This window comes from Somniosus microcephalus, chromosome 2 (genome assembly GCF_052327205.1).
Source record: "Somniosus microcephalus isolate GS21.2 chromosome 2, FLI_Smic_1.0, whole genome shotgun sequence".
Lineage (NCBI taxonomy): Eukaryota > Metazoa > Chordata > Chondrichthyes > Squaliformes > Somniosidae > Somniosus > Somniosus microcephalus.
Window position 1 is genome coordinate 57,102,289 of NC_140988.1, and position 21,854 is coordinate 57,124,142.

Below are 21,854 nucleotides of genomic sequence, written 5' to 3' on the forward strand. Positions count from 1 at the left end.
CATCCCCACATTACCCAAGGGGACACGGATTTATTGAAAGACAGATCCAAACAGTCAAAAGAGCTCTCATTAAAAGCAAGGAGATGGGAGAAGACCAAGACCTCGCCCTTTTGGCAATCAGATCGACACCTTTGAGAGCAGACTCGAAATCACCAGCAGAACTATTAAACGGTAGAAAATACAAAACAACTCTACCAGCAAAGGTATATCCTCCCCAGGACCAAGAGGACGTTCAGCAGAAGTTGATGGAAACACAAGCTACGGGGAGCACACACTATAACAAGCATGCAAAACCACTACCGGAGCTGCTAATTGGCAATCAGTGCATATACAAGATCCATTGTTGAGAACATGGAGTCCAGCCAAGGTCATTGGAAAAGCTGATACTCCAAGATCTTACTTGGTAGAGACAGAACCTGGAAACCAATACAGGCGAAACAGGATCCATATCAGACCCTCACCTGAAGCTGTCAAACAGCGGACAACATTAACAGCAGTTAGGGTACCAGACACGGAAAACAATATAACGCCAGAAACAAACACCTCAAATACAACAACTGCAAACATGCACTCTCCAGAGCCAAACACGACAGCACCGGCAACAAGAAAAGAACACACCAAAACACCGCAGAAAGGAATAGTTACAGCCAAGTCCACAAGATGGAGGAGTAACATACAACCACCTGAGCGGTATCGCGAAATTATAATACGCACAGAACAGTAAAACAACATGGGCAAATATCTGTATATAAATTGAGCAAAGAAAGCTTACGTTCTGTATTTTGTTAACGTTATTCAACTGGAAACATTGTACAATAGAAAATTGATGTAATTAGTTTTGTTGGGAAAGAGGGATGTTACATAGTTATGTTGGGACTACATTGTACAAGTGTACTAACACTCAAATCAAGTGTAGCAGCACTACGATGCTGGGAAAGTAGTGCACAGGCGCCGCACAGGACTTCAAAAATATCACCCTGCACCATGCGCAGGCAGCCATTACAACACAAATAAAACAGTAATTATAATTACAAACTACCGAGTCCAGAGTCGTCTTTACAAAGCACTACGAGCACTAGAAGACATAACAGTGGGTCTTCTGTGCTTAAAAGCTTCTGTGGCTCTATAGTTCTGCCAAAGGCACTAATTCATGCACAGGAGCAGATCCCTACATTCCCTCACCTGGGAAGCCATTTTTTTGTGTGAGCATAGATAGTGAGTCTTCGCAGGACATTTGACCAGGAAGGACTTTATAGCTGAGCATGAAATTGTCCTTTTCAATACAGGTGTTGTGACACAATTAAAAGAGGGGGAAACTATTTTGTGTCAAATAATTTTACTGTTGTAGTTGAAATCTAACAGTTGCTATCTGATCGAACTGTAGCCACAGTGACAGGAGACTGACAGTAGCATGTTAGCAGTAATCTCATTTGGTCACACTCAAAAATCAGTCTGTATCTTCAGTGCCACAGGCGATTCAGTACTCCAACAGAGCAACCGGCAGGAGCAGTGATACGTGCTAAAGTGATTCAGCAGTCAATGAGGCAGCTTTGCTTTATTCATGCAAAGCACCTTGAAGCAAGGGCATATGTCAAAGAGTATGTCGTACGGCTTTGATACTTTTTATAGCATGAAAATTCATCAAAAGTAGGCTAGGAGAAGGCATGCTGTTTTTTTAATTTGCTGCTATGGAATTTGGCCTTGAAGCATTCTCTGTACATGTTCTGCAGCTTCCGCTGTGGAAATCTGTTTTTATAGAAGGGACCATGAATAGGTTCAGCAGCTGTGCGACTGACCTTCCAATGACAGTACTCAGTGAAGGATAAACAGTTCCAGAAAGAAAGGAAAGATAAAAGGAGGTGAAGATTGCTGCTAGGAAACAATCTGGATGACTCTGAAAGAATCCTCTATGTATATTAAGTTCAAAGGGGGAGCCGGAGTCTGACCTCAAACAATGGCTTAAAGGGAGGGAGGCAAAAGATGGCTTTCATGGTCATTATCATGGAAGATTTTGCTAGGATTGGAATCAGACCTGAAATTAGATTTTGACAAATTGTATCCAATCTGGTCAGTCCAGAGAAATGAGGATGGGGTGAGGGGTGGAAGAAATCCAAACACCTTTTAATTTGAAAAGGAAGCCCTTTTTCTTATCACTTTTATAGTTTCTAAATGTTTTTTAAATTGACAACAGGATGTCTGGACTAACCATGTATCCCACAGGCACCACTTCAAGTGACTGAGGAAGAGGAAACACAGCTCATCAAGAAGTCTTGTTGTCAATTTAAGGGGCACTGTCTCCGTGAAATTGTGTTTGCCAAACCTTTTTTTGATTGAGAAAGGATAAAAGCCAGAAGTAGCATGTGAACGTATGGCCCCGATCTTAACTACAGGCCAGTTTCTGGTGGGTGAGTTTTGCTGTCAGTTCAAAATATAACCGCTCCGGAGAAAAAGAGGCCTGGGGTATTTTAACTCCCGGACAACATTCAAATCCAGCCAGCCAACTTCCCACCTGTTCCGGGCAGGAAGTGACGCGAACTTCCACGGCTCAGGGGGGTGCACACTGAGCAGGTAAGCCTGTGGAATCGGCTGCTGTCCTGTCCCATGGAGGTGCCCCCAGTTGGGAGGGAGGGGTGAGATCACGGCAGGGGAGGCCTAAGATTTCCTTGTATGGCAGGGAGGAACACTTCTGCTTCTCCTGGCCTCAGAAGGAAATTAAAAAATAATTGAAACTTACCTTTTGGGGCCTCTTCTGGCCCAGATCCACTTCCGTGCTGGGTTGGCCTGGTGGGAAGCTCACTGCCGTTACCCATTCAGGCCTCCCAGTAAAAACTGCAGTCAGGTTCCAATGACTCATCAGGACCCGACATGCATATGTTAAAAAGGATCCTGCTGGCTTTCGGCAGGCGTCCTTGCCGCCTGCTCAGTGGAGCGGATAAAAATCGTGGCTTGGCAGCTCCAGGGATGGGGGGGAGGGGTAAGTGGCCAGGGGGATTTTAACTGCCTTCCCACCCAGTTCCCTTTGGAAAGCTCCCAGCAGCAAGAAAGAGTTCTCCACTTCTCCTGTGTGGCAGGATTTCCCAGTATGCAGAGCATAATTGACTGCACTTATGTAGCCATGCATGCCCCACCCCCAACGCTACTTCATACATGAATGGAAAAGGCTACCACTCTATGAATGCGCAGCTGGTTTGTGGCCATAGGAACAGAATTATGCCTGTTACCCTGGCGGCTCCAATGATTCCTTTACCCTGTGGTAATCAGCAGTGCCAGTGTTATTTGAAGATGCAAGAAGTCTACAAGGATGGCTGTTGGGGGAGTCAAGGATATGCACCGCAGCCATGGCTCATGACAGAACCTGAGGAGGTTTACCATGGCGATCATGCTTCTATCAGAATCTTAATGGAGCACACTTTTGGCATCCTCAATCAGCCATTCTGATGCCTGGACAGATCAGAAGAGTGTGACAATCCAGCCAAGGTCTCCAGCAATACTGAAACCTGCCGTGCCCATATATAACTGCCCCACAAAGAGAGCTAAGCATAAAGCAGCCAGGAGAAGAAAGGCAGCAGTGGGCAGGGAAGAAAATTAAGCTGACCATGAGACAATTGGAAGCACAGTAATCAGTTCAAATCAGCAAGAAACATCAGTCACGGTCTAATAAATTGAACTTTTATTTAAGCGTCTTATACTTCCAAAACAAAACCGTCATTGCCATATGTCTCCAGTACTCCTGCCAAAGAAACCTTCTTTCCATTGGGCCCAACCCCTCAACCAGACCCATAAATGTTTCATTGTTTCTCCCCAAAACCTTTCATGTACCCCATACCAGAAGAACTGGCATGATACACTGAAAGTTCAGTCAACCCAGCTTTTATAGTGTATGGTGCATATATATTGCTTTTGTTTTACCCTGCTGCTTTCCATCAGTGAAAGTGTATAATGTGTGTCTTCTACTTCCTAGTTGTGTGGTCTGCAAATGGAGGAGGAAGTTAGGTGGATGGCAGCTGGGTGTTAGTGTGCATCTTTAGGATGAAGATGACCCAGTATCTTCTTGTGCTGGGTCACAAGATTGCCTTGAAACTAAAGATATTCCGGGGATTGGTGTGGTGGCAGCGTGAGGCCTGTATTCTCACATCTGTAGTCAGTTGAGGGATGGGAGTGGTGGCAGAGAGGTAAGTGTGTTTGCATTTCCCTGAGAGACATTTCCATCATCTATGCTAGCTCCTGTCATTATCCTGCTGTTGGGCATTTCCTCAGGGGCAGAGTGAGAACATGATTTCAACTGTAGAGAAGTTACATCTAATGGTGTACAATAATGTAGAAGCAGATCAAAGGATGGGCATCCATGGTAGTTAGGTTACTGCAGGAAACAGTGCTGGTGATGGCATGTTGGCCCACTCCATTGTGCATATATGCACCGGACTGTGTATTGGGTGGCTGAGGCACTTAGGTGAAAAACTCACCTATGATTTCCTGATCTATGGGGGAGAAATTCGGTTGCGCCCCATTTGGGGGCGGTAACCGAAATAGCGCCAGGCATTTAGCGGCCGGCGCAGGAGTACTACCCTGGCCGTTAAATTGGGCTTACCGCCCCGGCGAAGAATTGGACCGCTATCTCAGGCACTCCACTTCCTTTCGGGGCGGTGTCTGAGGCGCAAAGTGCCGTAGCGCCAGAGCGCTACGTGGCCGCTCCGCGTAGCACGGAGGCGTAACACCACCCCTCCCCTTCCGTTAAAGGGGAGGGATGCTGCAAGCTCTGCAGGGCCTCCGATGGCCCACACTAGCCCAGCAGGGCGGCCTCGTGCCGATGTTGCAGCCCAGCACCGAGACGCAGTGCCGGGCTGCACGATGGTGGTCACGCAGACTACGCCAAGGGCCGCCACGAGGGGCCAACCTGGAGGTCGGCCAATGGCAGAAAATGGCAGCATGGGGCACACCGGTCCTCCCCTTTAAATATTGCCCCACAAGCGGAGGTCGGCCCGGCTTGCGACCTGCAAAGTTGTCACTGACATCGCCCGCGGCAGCCTCGCGGGGTGCTAAGGGGCCACATCGCTCGGCAATGATGTCATCATCGGCAGCGCAGCATCCTGGGGTGCTACCGGCGGGGCATGGCACTATTGGCTAGTACCTCAACAGTGCCCCGCTGAATTTCTCGGGAGACGCTATTATCATCCCCACTGGGCGATAACCTGGAGGCATTAACGGTGGGCACAAAGAAGACAAATTTCACCCCCTAAGACTCTTCCTGGCTGCAAAGTTCATTCAGCTTCAATATATCTTCAGGGTCATTATCAGTACTAAGAGGTGGGAGATTGGGGTAACCCACGGTGAAATTTAGGATCATGACTGTCTTCTAAACTCTCCCTCATGAACAAATCAGCCTTTGTTTTCTCAGGTCAGTATATTCTTCATACAAAGAAGTCCATGACCTAGTTGACTGGGATTCAGATAACAGACTGGAAGTTGCCTTTGTTGTGTTATTAAGGGGTGAACTGTGGGATACCAAAAGTTTATGGGAGAATTTATGCACTTAATTTAAACATTCCTCAACTGAAGCCCAGCATAAGATGGCAATAGATGGTATTTGAGGGACTGCGCATGAAAGTGTATGAGGTGGTTTGGCAACAGGTACTAGGCAGATTTGGTTTGCCCCTTTAGGAAATGATGCAGTTGTGGCATTCCTTGGAAGACTTTGGGAATTAGTGCCGAGCACACCAGTCTTCCTTGCTGAATTGTTGTACCACTGTTAATTCCTCATTGGTATTATTAATCCTCACTCTGCCATGGCTTTGCCAACCTGGCCATTGACCTCCATGTTGAGGGCTCCTTTCAGATTGAAGTTATAGATTACGTAGCAGACAACAAACCTGGGGAGGAGGGTTGTATTGTAAGGCTGCTCCTGATCGGTCCTGATGTACCAGTGGGATCTTTGATAATTCTGATTGTAGCATGACATTTTTTGTATCTTCTTTCTACTTCTGTTCATGGGTACCATGCCTGCATGAGGTGGCATTGGTCCCCTTGGAGCCATTGTTTCACTCCCCTAAAAATAAGAGTGACACAGATAATTGCCTTAAAATGAAGGCATTGCGAGAACTTCCATTGACCTGTATAATTCTGAACTTGTGGTTCCATCTTGTTCCCACTTTGAAATTAAAAATGACCATTTGGGTTGTATATGGCACAGCGTTGTGCACGGGTCCCTGAATGGCTAAATGGGTGCCGTCAATGCCCCACTGGACGCTGGGAAGACTCGCAGCTCTGTAGAATTTTGTTGCTTCTCGTGTTGCTGCTGTTGGTCAGTGGTGAAAATGATGATGTCATTGGCCCTGCTGAATAATGCATCTGTGACCTCCTTGATGCATTTGTGGGCAGCAAACTGATTGACACGGCAAATGTTACCATTACTGGCCCAGAAGGAGCCTGACACTTAAAACCTGAGGGCCTCGTTGACTTTGACGACCACTGGCAGTGTCATATGGATACTTCATGTCATTTGGAAGCCTCTGTAAAGGAGATGGTGCAGCTCTGTCATGAACTCCCTGGCAAACCTTAACTGCCTTAGACACACCTCTGCTGTTATTACTAGGTAACTGTGTTTGTAACAGGAGGCTAGGAGTTTGAATCCCAGCTTGGCAAGTTGTGAAATTGAATTCAATAAATCTGGTATTTTGTGATTAGGAAAAATTATCATGACAGCTGCCAGATTGTCATAAAAGCCCAATTAATTCACTAATGTCCTTTAGGGGTGGGAAGCTGGTCTGGCCAACATGTTCCTGGGACTAGGGACAGGGTCACTGGCAAGGCTTGGAAGCTAAGCAGAGCCAGGCTTGGTTAATACCTAGAGGGGTGACCATCAGGGAGGACCAGGTGCAGAAGGTCACGGAAGGAGCCCTGAGGAGGGGTGGTTGGTGAGAAGGTCACGGAAGGAGCCCTGAGGAGGGGTGGTTGGTGAGAAGGTCATGGAAGGAGCCCCGGGAGGGGCGGCTGGTGAGCAGGCCCGGGCGTTAGGCTGAAGATTGTCGGACAGGAGGAATGGTGGAAATGGAATGGCGGCGCGCACAGACGCAGCGGCTTTGCTTCTCCCAGGACGGTACTATTTACGGTTAATGTTATTTGTACTGGACTCATGGGAGCTTGCACGATCACATTTCGTTGTTCATGTACTTGTGCAATGACAATAAAGTTGAATTATTATTATGTGACTCCGACAGAGTTCCACACTTTGTGATTGACTCTTAATGCTATCAGGGCAAATATGGATGGGCAATAAATGCTGTCTTGGCAGTGTCACCCACATAAAGCAGAAAGTGCTGCTTGTAGCAGAGTGGCAGGACTTGACAATATGTACACTGACATCTTAGGCAGCCCTCTCCTGATCCTCTTCTGCCAAGTTCAGTGATATGGGGGAACTGAACACAGTTCCCAGAGTGGCCAGAAATCTCGAAAGCAGAAAGAAAATTGCAGTTTACTTACCTTGAATGAAGAATCTGTCTCTCTCCCTGCAGTGCCTCCCTTAATGTCTGCTCCATCATTGGAACTTAATTAGTGAATTGCATCATTTCAGGACATTAGTGCTTGCAGAATATTCTGGAGTGGTAGCAGGCACGATCAGTGGCGGGCCGGGTGGAAAAATTGTTATTTTTGACAGCAGGTCGGGAACCCGCTGTCATCTTGCGCCCACGCGCCTTTCCCCCAGGTACATCTGTCATCGTGGAGCCGACCCGACCAGCAGCAGCGGGGGACCCAATTGAGATGATTAACAGTTAGTTGTCACACACTTAACAGGCATTTTTAAATTACTTTTTAAATTTAACTGCACGGCCACGGGACCACGCTGCTTGGGAAGCACGTCTGTGAACCTGAAGCGGGAGTTCCATGACCATTGCTCCAGTTGATTACTTGACAGCATGAAATGTTCAATAAAAGCTCCCACCTGACAAATGATCACTTTCCTCAGGCAGAAGCTGTTTCTCACTGCATTCCCAGCACAGATTCTGCAGGCTGCAAGTCTTTCCAGCAAAGTCTCCATTTGTGTCACCTTATTGGAAGAACTCTCTCACCATTGACAGAGTGCTTCTGTCATCTATGCTTCACCTGCCATCTATTCCATCAACATGGGTGCCATTTACACTGTCTCACCTTGGTCTTCAGAATCAGACCCTAATCAGCCCCAACACCAGCAGCACTAGGCACACCAGCAGCACCAACAACAATACCAAACTTCTCTGCAATCACCTGATGCTGCACAGGACAGAGGGCATCAGCACCCGACCACATTGCTGCCCGGGAGGCCAGGGATGGCCTCACCATGGCCAGATGTACTTCACTTGATGCTATACATCCTGGCTGCCACATGATGCGCCAGGTTGGCACCACCCCACACCAAAACCATAAAGCATCCCTACAATGACCAAGCCATTCCTTTCACACTCATCACCATTGCAGGGGGTACCGTTATGTCTCACCATTCACTGCAACTCGCTAAGCCACTTCCAAAGATGCACACAAATCGGTCCAAGAGCTCAAAGTGTTGAAAATAAAGATTTTTATGTTTGACACCACATTAACAGAAACTTTACATAAACATTGGCTAAAACACCCAAGTGGCTACTCTTGTATGTTGTTAGTTGGTATGATTGCACTAGGATGGGGGTGAGTGTGAGGGGTGGCTAATGAGATGGGGAAGTGATAATTTAGATAGAGAGGGATGGGTGGAGGTGCACGGTATGTTGGTGTGGGTAAGCATGTGCAAGAGCAGGGTAGAGAAGGCAGATGATTGAAATGTTTGCGGCATTGCACCCAGGTCCTCCTGAACACATCCCTGCTTGTGACCTCCTCAGCAATCTGCAACCAGGCTGTTTTGGTCTCCTGGGGAGGTCTTTTCCACCCATCAGAAGGGAAAAGGACCTCCCTGCGTCCTCTGGCTCCCTCCATAATAATATCATTGTCAGTGTTTGCAGCACTCCAGTGCCATAGTACACTGACAGCACTATGTTAGATTAAACATCAAAACTAATGTGGCCATGGTCCCTTTAAAGATCTTGGCTGAAAACGCATCATGAATGACATCACCAGGCCCGCTCCATTTAATTGGGCCAGGTAACGCGCTGGGTGGGCTTAATAGGCCCTATTAAGTGAAAGTTATTTTCAGCAGCGGGATGGAGCCAACAGCGGAGTCGCAAACCGGCACATCGACCGACCGCACCAGACCCACCAAGATAAGCAAAATTCTGACCAATCTTTAAGCATCCATCCTGTCACTCCCCCTCAGAATCTTATATATTTCAATGAGATCACCTCTCATTCTCCTAAACTCCAGAGAGTATAGGCCCAATCTACTCAATCTCTCCTCATAGGACAGCCCTCTCATCCCAGGAACCAATCCAGTGAACCTTCGTTGCACCGCCTCTAAGGCAAGTATATCCTTCCTTAAATAAGGAAACCAAAACTGTGCACAGTACTCCAGGTGTGGTCTCACCAGAGCCCTGTACAATTGTAGCAAGACTTCATTACTCTTGTACCCCAACCTGTCAGCTGTGGCTCAGTTGGTAGCACACTTGCCTCTGAGTCAGAAGGTTGTGGGTTCAAGTCCCACTCCAGGGACTTGAGCACATAAAGCTAGGCTGACGCTCCAGTGCGATGCTGTGGGAGTGCTGCACTGTTGGAGGTGCCGTCTTTCGGATGAGATGTTAAACTGAGTCCCTGTCTGCTTTCAGGTGGGCGTAAAGGATCCCGTGGTGCTATTTCGAAGAAGAGCAGGGGAGTTATCCCTGGTGTCCTGGCCAATATTTATCCCTCAGCCAACATACCAAAAACAGATTATCTGGTCATGAGCATATTGCTGTTTGTGGGAGCTTGCTGTGTGCAAATTGGCTGCTGCGCTTCCCACATTACAACAGTGACTCCACTTCAAAAGTAGAGCTGTAAAGTGCTTTAAGACATCCGGTGGTCATGAAAGGCGCTATATAAATGCAAGTCTTTCTTTCTTTCTAGCAATAAAGGCCAACATGCCATTTTCCGTCCTAATTGCTTGCTGTACCTGCATGCTAACTCTCTGGGCTAGAAATTCATTATAGCCCAGGAATGGGTGGTATAATTAGAAAAGTTGGAGAATTTGTGTCAGGCGCTAATGCTTTAGACTGCACGCAAAATTTGTGCTCACTGCTCAAAGTAGTGATTGCAGCGCTAATTCAAGTCTTAAAGCCCAAGCTCATTGGCGTTACACTCAAAAGGTGGACCAATATTGGGTGCACTCTAATCGCAAATCATGATTGCCACAGGCTTTTTTCAGTTCTTAAAGGGGAGGTTCATTGATGCTGCAGAACCTCAGTTGCAGCATTGCTGACTGTGCAGCTGCCTCAGCAAGCAGCAGCAGGACAAGGAGAAGGAGCCGGAGGACTGAAGCGGCTGTACTCATGGCAGATGCACGCCCCAGGGAGAGAGCCCGCAGATTATGTGGTCAAGCATTGGAGGCATTGGTGTTCGCTGTGGAGAGACAGAGGACGGTTCTCTACCCGGCAAGTGGCAGGCGGCCCTCACCACAATGTGGAGTAAGGTAGTGCAGCACATCTCGGGTTGCACTGTGGTCCCCAGGACACACACACAGTGCAGGAAGAAATTTACCGACTTCACTCGGGTGGTCAGGGTGAGTGAATGCTTCAAAAAATGCTACGTACCACCATCTGAACCTCAGTCTGCACACACTGGCCAAAGCACTACATCCCCAGCACTCACCCACCAACAATCTCCACCTACCAACACTCACACCCACATCTCACACCTTGCACACAATGACAGCTATTCAACTATGGCAGACACAATACCCAAACACATTGCTCCACACTCACTCACATATATTCCTTTCTCTTGCAGGCCAAAGTGGCTCACAACAGGAGGGAGCAGGAGCACACAGGCGGGGGACAAGCCGACACCCAACTACTGTCTGTGCTGGAAAATAGAGTGCTGCAGATTATTGGGCGCCATTTGGTGGGTGCCATGGCCACTGGCGATGTTGATCCCCTTGGGGATAACAACGGTATGTTCATCCCTACTCATTCTCTCACATCCCACTTCCCCCTCACCCCACAAGCGTTTTGCACTTTCAAGCTAATCATGCTGTATGCATGCATTTCTCCCTTCCTGCCCCCCTCCCCTCACCTTAACCCGACTCTTGTGCCTTTATACTTTCAGATAATTAGCAAGCCCCTAAGCAGCCTCTCCCTGAGGACACCGCAGAGAGCGAGGCGGGAGAAAAGGAGAAGGAAGAACTCACTGCATCACTGCATGTCTCACCCGCAGGCACCAGTTCAGATATTGGCACTAAGCATTCTTTAGAGGCTGGTATAGTAGCGGGATCTGCACAGGGTGAGGCACTGGGGATGAGTGGGCTGCAGCAAGGCCAGGGGGAAAGGATAGCTCGGGGGCCAGCTCCCCGGAGGGCGAGTTCACGCGCGGGTTCTGCTGCACAGTACTCAGATGAGGACTTCACTGGGGAAGCCTTTAGAAGAAGGGCGATGGGCATGCACACAGGGATGATAGGTGCAATGGCAAGGGTTCCCGAGACCCTTTCAGCACACCATGGAGCCTACCATTTCCAGTCTGCAAAGGATGGTAGACTCCCAAAGAGACCGTGGCGACCCAGACCTGATGCCGCGTGTGATGGGCGATCTGGCAGCTTCAATTGCAGCACAGGCAGAAGTGCCACAAGGTCTTACTGCTGTAATGCAGTCTATGCTTGGTGGCATCCAATCTCAGACTGCTCTCATGCAGTCTCAGCTTGATGCCACGCAAGCTAATCACCGTACACCGGGGCTTTCATGGTATTGCAACAGGCCAGCAATCTGTGCTGCAACAGATTGCTAGGGATGCTGAGGTGCTGCCCTGGGGGAGTGCCAGTGGATCAGTGGAGCAGGAAGCTGCTGCCCTCTCTCAGGATGACAGAATTCCTGCTCCCACCACTGCAACTCAGCCATTGCCCTATTCGCTGCCTGTCATCCAGCCAGCCCAGACTGCTGCCACCCATGCAGTCAACAGCCGGGCCTTCCAGGCCCAGAGCTGGTCGTGGGCATCCTGCAAGGCCGTCTGAAGTCTCCCGCACAGACACTCAGCAGCCTTCCACCAGCCCTGCCTCAGCCATTGGGCCAACACTTCGTAGGTGACAAAAAAGGTGACTCAAAAGTGGCTAACAAGGGAAATTAGGGGTATTCGGGATAGCATAAGATCCAAGGAGAGGACATATAATTTGTCCAGAAAAAGCAGCAAACCTGAGGATTGGGAGCAGTTTAGGATTCAGCAAAGGAGGACAAAAGGATTAAGTAAGAGGGGGAAAATAGATTATGAGAGTAAGCTTGCAGGGAACATAAAAACTGACTGTAAAAGCTTTTATAGATATGTGAAGAGAAAAAGATTGGCGAAGTCATGCGTAGGTCCCTTGCAGTCAGAATCAGGGGAATTTATAATGGGGAACAAAGTAATGTTAACCAATTAAATACATACTTTGGTTCTGTCTTCACAAAGGAGGACACAAATAACCTCCCAGAGATGTCAGGGAACATAGGGTCTAATGAGAGGGAGGGATTGAATGAAATCAGTATTTGTAGGGAAATGGTGTTAGGGAAATTGATGGGGTTGAAGGCTGATAAATCCCCAGTGCCTGATAATCTACATCCTAGGGTACTTAAGGAAGTGGCCCTAGAAATAGTAGATGCATTGCTGGTCATCTTCCAAAATTCTATAGACTCTGGAACAGTTCCCATAGATTGGAGGATAGCTAATGTAACATCACTAATTAAGAAGGGTGGTAGAGAGAAAATGGGGAATTATAGACTGGTAAGCCTGACATCGGTAGTGGGGAACATGCTAGAGTCCATTGTAAAAGATGTAACAGCAGCGCACTTGGAAAACAGTGACAGGATGGGACAAAGTCAACATGGATTTACAAGTCATGGCTTGACTAATCTACTGGAATTTTTTGAGGATGTAACTGATAAAATAGATAAGGGAGAACCAGTGGATGTGGTATATTTGAACTTTCAGAAGGCTTTCGATAAGGTCCCGCGTAAGAGATTAGCGTGTAAAGTTAAAGCACATGGGATTGGGGGTAAGGTACTGTCTTGGATAGAGAACTGGTTGGCAGACAGGAAGCAAAGAGTTCGAATAAACGGGTCTTTTTCCAAGTGGGGTACCGCAGGGATCGGTGCTAGGACCCCAGCTATTCACAATATATATATAAATGATCTAGACGAGGGAACTAGATGTAATATCTCCAAGTTTGCAGATGACACAAAGCTGGGTGGGCATGTGTGCTGTGAGGAGGATGCAGAGAAACTCTAGTACGATTTGGACAGGTTGGGTGATTGGGAAGATGCATGGCAAATGCAGTATAATGTGGATAAATGCGAGGTTATCCACTTCAGTGGCAAAAACAGGAAGACAGATTATTATCTGAATGGCAATAGATTGGGAAAAGGGGAAGTGCAACGAGACCTGGGTGTCCTTGTGCACCAGTTGCTGAAGGTAAGCATGCATGTGCAGCAGGCGGCTAAGAAGGCAAATGGTATGTTGGCCTTCATAGCAAGATGATTTGAGTACAGGAGCAAGGAAGTCTTGCTGCAGTTGTACAGGGCCTTGGTGAGACCACACCTTGAGTATTGTGTGCAGTTTTGGTCGCCTTATCTGAGGAAGGATGTTCTTGCCATGGAGAGAGTGCAGCGAGGATTCACCAGACTGATACCTGAGATGGCAGGAATGACGTATGAGGAGAGATTGGGTCGATTAGGCTTATATTCGCTAGAGTTTAGAAGAATGAGAGGGGATCTCATTGAAACTTATAAAATTCTAACAGGACTAGACAGACTAGATACAGGAAGGATGTTCCCGATGGCGGGGGAGTCCAGAACCAGGGGTCACAGTCTGAGGATAAGGGGTAAGCCATTTAGGACTGAGATGAGGAGGAATTTCTTCACCCAGAGAATGGTGAACCTGTGGAATTCTCTGCCACACAGGGCAGTTGAGGCCAATTCATTAAATATATTCAAGAAGGAGTTGGATATATTTCTTGAGGCTAAAGGGATCAAGGGTTATGGGGTGAAAGCAGGGACAGGGTACTGAATTTGGATGATCAGCCATGATCTCATTAAATGGTGGAGCAGGCTTGAGGGGCCGAATGGCCTACTCCTGCTCCTGTCTTCTATGTAGGAGCACTAGAGTAGGCAAACGCATAGTAAGGAGAATCACTAAGGGATTGCATAAGTGTGAACACTTAATATTTTTGTTTTAATTATGTGTTCACTGATTTTTGATCAATTTGTTAATTCAGTTTGGATTCTTTTGTGGTGTGTCTCATTTCAGCTTTGCATTGTGATATGACCTGCGACAGGGATGGAATGATGGGGATGTGGTGAGCAATGGGGATCTGGGGTTTAATTCGTTCGAACCATAGTCAGATGTGGCGATCATGGGCCGCACTTCTGGAAGACCGATTGAGGGGCTGCCTCCTCCCTCGCTCCGGTTCCTCCTCCTCCTCGTTCTCCTCATTATCCTCCTCATATTCCTCTTCCTCATCATCCTCCTCCTCATCCCCCTCTCCCTCTTCCTCCTCCTGAGGTGGTTCCGCAATCCCTGGTGGCAAGGGTTGGGTCCTCATAATGGCCAAGTTGTGGAGCATGCAGCAGACCACCACGAAATAGAACACCGAGTACTGGAGGGCTCCTCCAGAGTGGTCAAGGCAGCGGAACCATTGCTTCAGCAGGCCGATGGTCTGCTCGATGATGTTCCTGGTGGCAGCATGGTTCTCCTTATATGAGCGCTGGGCAGGAGTGTTGGGGTTGCAGAGGGGAGTCATGAGCCAGGTGGAGAGTGGATAGCCCTTGTCTCCGACCAGCCACGCTCGAGCTTGACGTGGTGGCTGGAAGAGTGCTGGTACACCAGTCTGGTGCAGGATGAAGGCATCGTGGCTGCTGCCAGGATAGCAGGCATTGACATTGGGGATTAGTTGTGGTCACACACCAACTGCATGTTAAGTGAGTGGTAGCCTTTGCGATTATGGAAGATCTCAGGATTGTTATGCGGTGCTCGCAAATCCACGTGGATGCAGTCAATGGTGCCCTGCACCATGGGGAATCCTGCTATCCTGGCAGCAGCCACGATGCCTTCATCCTGCTCATCCTGCTTCTCTCTAGTGATGGGGAAGGAAATGTAGTCCCTTCTCCTACTGTAGAGTGCCTCTGTTACCTCCTAGATGCAGCGATGGACGGCGAACTGTGAGATGTTAGCTATGTCTCCTGTTACACACTGGAAGGATCCACTGGTGAAGAAATTGAGGGCAATGGTGACATTGACTGCCATTGAGAGAGCCGTGGTCGCCCCGATCTGAGGCTGGAGGTCTGGTTGTTGGAGATGTCAGCGTTCTGTGACCACCTCCTTGGTGAAGCGGAGCCTTCTGATACACTGCTGCTCGCTTAATTGGAGGTAGGTTAAGTGCTCTCGGAATAGCCTCGGAGGGTAGGGCTTCCTGTTGAGAGCCCTGATGGCCCTTCTCCTCCCTCTAGCCACATGTTGTAGTCTTTCTTGCTGGTTCCACTCCCTCTGCCATAGATCCTGGAGGGCAAGTTTGACTGCCAGTACAGCCCCCATTAATGTAACCAAGTGTGGCAGTTTGATTTTTTAAAGAATAAATGTAGCTACTTTTTAGTTGCCACAACACTCCTGATACTAAATAACCTTCAGATCATGGAATGAGACTGTTGCACTGTGAAACTGACAAGAAATGCTGACGCACCACTAACCTAAACATGTGAGTCATTACTGATAATGCCTTTAAATAATGTCCCTGGAGCTGGCTTCCTGTTGCTTCACGCCAACTCTCCCTGTCGCTGTTTCTTCCAGGCGCTAAGGTAGGTGGCGACAATCAATTTCGCAGATTGGGCGGCCAGTGAGTGTTGCACACTCACAAACATCATGATCCACCTGGCGTTGAGGCTCCTGGCGGTAACTGTTAGTGGCGGCGCTGCGGGCGGGGCGGTGCAGATTTTGGCGTGCGGCGTTGGATTCGCCTCTCCCCGGTGATAATGCTCTAGCACCCCATGAGCGTCATCTGCTGGAGCTAATGGGAGGCGCTAAGTTACCCAATTTCTTCCCCTCTGTGTTTCTTGTACTAGGACTCCCAAATCTCTCTGAAAACCAACATTTAATAGGTTTTCACCATTTAAAAAATATTCTTTTTTTCTTCCTACCAAAGTGAATAATCTCACATTTCCCCACATTATACTCCATCTGCCACCTTATTGCCCATTCATTTAACCTATCCATATCCCTTTGCAGGCTCTTTGGGGGAAAAATTCAGTATCGCCCCATTTGGGGCACCATTATCGGCTGTGCGCAAAGTTTAGTGCTAATTATCGCCTCCGACGGCAAACTTGGCTTTTATCGCCCCTGGAGGTGATTGAAGCACTAAATCAGGCACTTCACACCTGTCTTAAGGCGCAAAGGCCGAGGAGCGAGGCGCTACCTCAGAGCACTGGCAAAGCTCATGTGATGTCAGTCAGCAATGGAACACAGACACACTGGCGCCGGCCAGTTCTTAAAGGGGAGGTCTGATGAAAGGTCATCGACCTGAAACGTTAAATCTGTTTCTCTCTTCACAGATGCTGCTTGACCTGCTGAGTTTCTCCAGAATTTTCTGTTTTTATCTTAAAGTGGAGGGTTGATTTTGCCCTCCATCCACATCCTGCTCATTGCAGCCTTGAATCTCGGCCTGGAGAGACCTGTACATCAAATCTGCAGGAAAGAACAATGGAGAGGCCCAGGGAAAGAGCTCAGTGTGCAGCCCCCACAGTCTCTTCTAAATCGATACAAGGAAGGGCAAATCAAAATGAACCTGCAAAGTGCTGCTCAGTACCCAAAACTCCTTCACACAGCGTTGAATCTCTCCAGAAGTCTCTCTCTTTCTCTCTCAGAATGCGTGGTGCAAAAATGTCACCAACAAAAAAAGGCAGGAAGCGGTCGCCTTTAAATAGCGCACCCCCAGTCCCTTCTTGACTGCAAAACGCTGCCCTCAACCTGTCGTTGCTAGCAGCAGGCAGTAAGGCAGGGGGCGCCACTCAATATCTGGTCTGGGGCGCTACCGGGGCGTTGCACACTTGACTGACGTCACAATCTGCCGGCGCAGGAGTTGTGGTGGTAGTGTTTAGCACCGCCGCAAAATGTCTAGTTAATTTTGCAAGCGGCGCAAACATCACAGCGCCTGGGCGCTAGTTATTTTGCGCCCCAATAGCGTTATCTTAAGGCGCTAACGGGAGGAACAAACAACTGGATATTTCCCCCTGTGTGTCCTCCTTACAGCTTACTTTTCCACCTAGCTTTGTATCATTAGCAAATTTGGATACATTGCACTCAGTCCCTTCATCTAAGTCATTAATCTAGATTGTAATTGCTGAGGCCCAAGCACTGATCCTTGCGGCACCCCACTAGTTACAGCCTGCCAACTGGAAAATGACCTGTTTATCCCTACTCTCTGTTTTCTGTCTGTTAACCAATTCTTTATCCATACTAATGCATTACTCCCAACCCCATGTACGTTATCTTCCTTTACAACCTTTTATGTGGCATCTTATCAAATGTGTAAGGGCTTTTCATTCGCAGAGGTTTCTCTCTCTAGAGGCCTCTCTCTCTTGCACAGTAAAAACCTTGAGTGGTTCGACCCACTCGCCCCTTTGGTTCTATACACTGGACTTTGAGGCAGGAACTGCAATGTAGAGAATACTCTATAGATCAGGTTTAATGAAAACAAAATGAAACTTTATTGCATAAAGGAACAAATTGAATGTAAGCCAATAAGGTACATGGGAGGGAAAAACAAATCATAATACAGTACTAACCAACATATATACAGGCATGTTATACTTTACAAAAGTCATCTCAAAATGGGGAAACACATGGAACATCGAGGGACAACAACTCATATTAATTACCCCTTTAAATGCCCACCCCCTAAGCCTATCTAGATCAGATTATGAGGGGCCAGAAACATGCTCACCAATCCCGTTGGAAAGTATAGAGTTTTGAAAAAGGTCTGTGTTTTGATCCTTTCAGGCGTCCTGTCTCCACGTGGTCAGCAGAACACAGCGGGCTGCGACACACCTTCTTCTCCCTCGAGGTGAAGGTCAAGGACAGGCTGGATGCTGGCGGGCCTGGATGGCGGCGTGGACGGAGACCACCTATTTGATCATGGTCAAATAGGTTTCTTCGCAGAGCCCAGCTGGTTTACCATTTTCAGATAGGTTTCTTCTGAAAGGCTGCTGTCCTTCGTCTCGTCAACGGCCCGGGGTTTGTCAATGATCTCCCGATGGTTACCCCAGGGCGGGATGCAGACTCGAATCACCTTCTTTGCTGGTCTCCGGATCAACGTTCCTACACGGCTCTCGAAAAAGACAAGCTAGCTCAAAAGCTACCAGCTACAGGCTCCAGGCTGAACAGCTACAAGAAAAGCTACCGATGGCTACCCCGGGACTCCAGTTATACTTTTCCGTGGAGGCCCTTATCTCCAGCCAAATCAAGGTTAGTCTTTGTTTAACTTTTGGCGGGCTTGTAGCACAGCGGGGTAGTTATTATGTTTTAAACTACTTTGGGATGGCCAGTAATGGCCATCTCTGGTCTGGAATGACCCTATATTGTTGTTAATGTCCTCTTGATGTCTTTAATGGTTCTTGATGTTCCCCCTATGAATTTGAAACTGTTTCCCTTTGTCTGGGTAAACATTTTGATGGCCTTTATCTGCAGGTCGATCTGACTGGATCTGCATCCAATCCAGATGTATGTGGTTCTGCCTGGTTTCGTTTTCTCCGAAATGGCCTTCCAGAGCTTACTGTGGGCTGAATCCACAAAGGCTGTCTGGGGACTGCAGAAACCATTTTAAAGTGTCCCAAAAGCTGGTCACGGGGTCTGGCGGCCATTTTGTGTGCCCTTTTTCTGGGCTTCTTTTAAAACAGTCTTTAAAATTAAGGCCTTTTCTGCCAATAGATCCTTATAGGACAATGTTCAAATTTTGCGAATCTTACAGTCCCCCCTGATGATACTATAACTTGCTTGAAGTATCATAATTCTGGGTGAGCAACATTTTCTGACTCTCCATAATCAAACCATCCTCTGTATTTACCTATCTACGACCCCACGACACATGCATTTCCCATTTCAGAAAACCCGCAGTGTACAGTAAGCATCTATAGCTAGCAATACATTGGAATTGAAATCTGACACACACATTTCCAGGCATGGAGGGGGGCCTAATACCCCTACACCACCTGGTTCATACATATTCTCTTTTATTAATAGCAACACATATACTAAAACTTCAATAAAAATACCATAAAGAAAGAAAAATACACACAAAATCATACATGAATACTATCAAAAATAGAGGAGGGTGGGAAACTTTAACTTTATACATAGCAGCAAAAATCTAAATGGGTGTCTCCTCTTCCACCCACACATAATGCTCTCTCCATTCTCCTCTGTTCTCATACTTCTGGACACGCTTGTCCCTCTTACAATGTACAAACAGTAAATAAATCACAATAAAAACCTGACACACTACAAGGATGTGGGAGGCTATCCTAATCCTTGAAGGGACTTCTATATTAGTGAACAGGTCCCACCACTATGGGGTCACTATATCCAATATGTCTGCCCCTATTTCTAACGTCTTCTGCTCCAGCGTGTAAAAATGTTTCTGTGAAACGGCAACGGCTTTTAGTATCTTGGTGAGGTGTTCAGGGAGAGGGGGAATGATATAGTCAAAATGTGCAACGAATCGTTGCAGATCGGTGAAATTTTCCTTGACAGTGAGGTGAACAGTGGAAGGTTCAGGAATAGGGACAATTCGCTCTTGGGCCACTTGAACTTCTGCCTTGGGTTTGAAACAGAAACTGCTGTCACTGACCGGACACCAGCCGTGCTGTCCATGTTGGTAGTGGGGCGCTGCAGTGATGACACAGTATGTCCCACCTCCTATATATGCCACCTGCGGGGGCACATGGCCTTGTGCCATTGCCTCCATGGTGCAATTTATAGGCTTCGCGCCAGCAGTTCTGAACCCGCACTGTGGTTTCGAATAGGCATTCAAGTGCTGGGGACACAGGATAATGTTTGCTCCCCGGCTCCGGCACCCTGAGAGGTCGGTACCCGTCATTGCATGCTCCCATCGAATGACGTACGGTGGGACCGCTGTATAGCGAATGTGTGCACCCCCTTGAATGACTCCAATGTTCTCCACCCTGTATACCGGGGCGGGTTTAGCTGTCTTTCCCATAACCGGCATTCTTACCACTATACCCATAATGGTGTGATTAGACCGCCCACAGTCCACTGGGACTGGGTAGGCCTCTGAAGCTAGTCTGAGCTGGCACGGACTTAATGCATTCTCAAAAGGGAGGAGGGCTGCGAGGTGCTTATTGCCGACCCAGGAGGGGACCAAACCTTGTTTTAAATCCTCCAGATTACTGCGGCACTTGCCCAGTAACCATGCCCCGTACAGCACGCACGCTTCGTTCTGCGCAGCCTGATCTGATGCATTCCGATCCTCTCTAATGAGAGCATTTACCATTTTAGCGTGTTTCTCCAGCTCAGCTATGATTTCTTTTAAGTGTAGTGTCATGGCCTGGTCCTCATTTAACTCAGAACCCACTACCTTATTCTTATCCGTCAGTATCTTTCTTAACTGCCCTTTTAAATCATTGATCTGAGTCTGCAGCTCCACGTCATCCAGAGTGTTGATGACGGAAGTCCCTGTGTTAAAAGCGGTAAAAATATCATTGACTGTGCCCCTTCTTTGTCTCCCAACCCTGTCCAAGACCTCATGTGGTGTGGTGTATAATCCAGCTCTGTCGACATCGGCAAAGTCGAACTCATAAAATTGTCTGAACATGTTTGTTAACAGGACCTGGTACAATTGCTCCGTTTCCTTGGGGCACCATTCTGGCAATCGCACCTCGATGAGGTTTAAAATCACTGAGGCCACCGCGTAGTGCACCCCTTGGTACAGCACCTGACCTGTGGGCACTAATACCAATCCGTTCCCGGGTCCCTTGGTAGTGGTGGGGCACCCTTCCTTGCGGGCTTTGGCTACCGGAATCGTGGGCAGGGGCTTGCGGGGGCGGGTGATGAGCTCAGTGGCATTCACCGGGATCTGAGAGTAAGGGACTCCGCATGCCCGTGTGCTGACATCCCACCTCATCCCTTTCCCAGCGTCCTGCCACTGTCTTTGGAAAAAGATGGAGACGCCTGTGGGGCAGGCGCGTTCTGAACCCCACATGCAGATGTAAATCCCCTCATCTGGTTCCCACCATTTGTCCCAGCAGACACTCAATCCCCCATGAGTCCCCGTAATAGTCCAATGGGGATTGTTACCCAGTCGCTTCCACTCGACCGTGGAGTTCTTCATGGTCTTGCTCAGCTTCCTGAGCCACCACCATCGGTCCAAAGGAACATGTCCAGTGCAGACCAAACAAATCTTCTTCCCGACGGTAACGCTGACTCTGGGTGCGATGGTCCTCACCCTGGGACACATTAGAGAAGTCTCTCTGTATGCAAATCCTGACTGGCTGGAGTATTCCGTGGAGTTCGACCCCAGCCATCCTGGCCATCTCCCTTCGTGGAAGTAGGTGGCTGTCTCCTCAACGTCACGCGCGCCCGACCCATCTGTCATGATGTGGGCGGTGTCCCCGGAACACCCATAGACTATGGAGTCCTTGGTGTAGCCCCAATAGGCCCAGCTACACCCGATCACCGCGAATGCGATGAGAATCTTTTCCATGGTACTTTTGGTTCCTGCAAAAAATTAAACGATACAGCCAGGC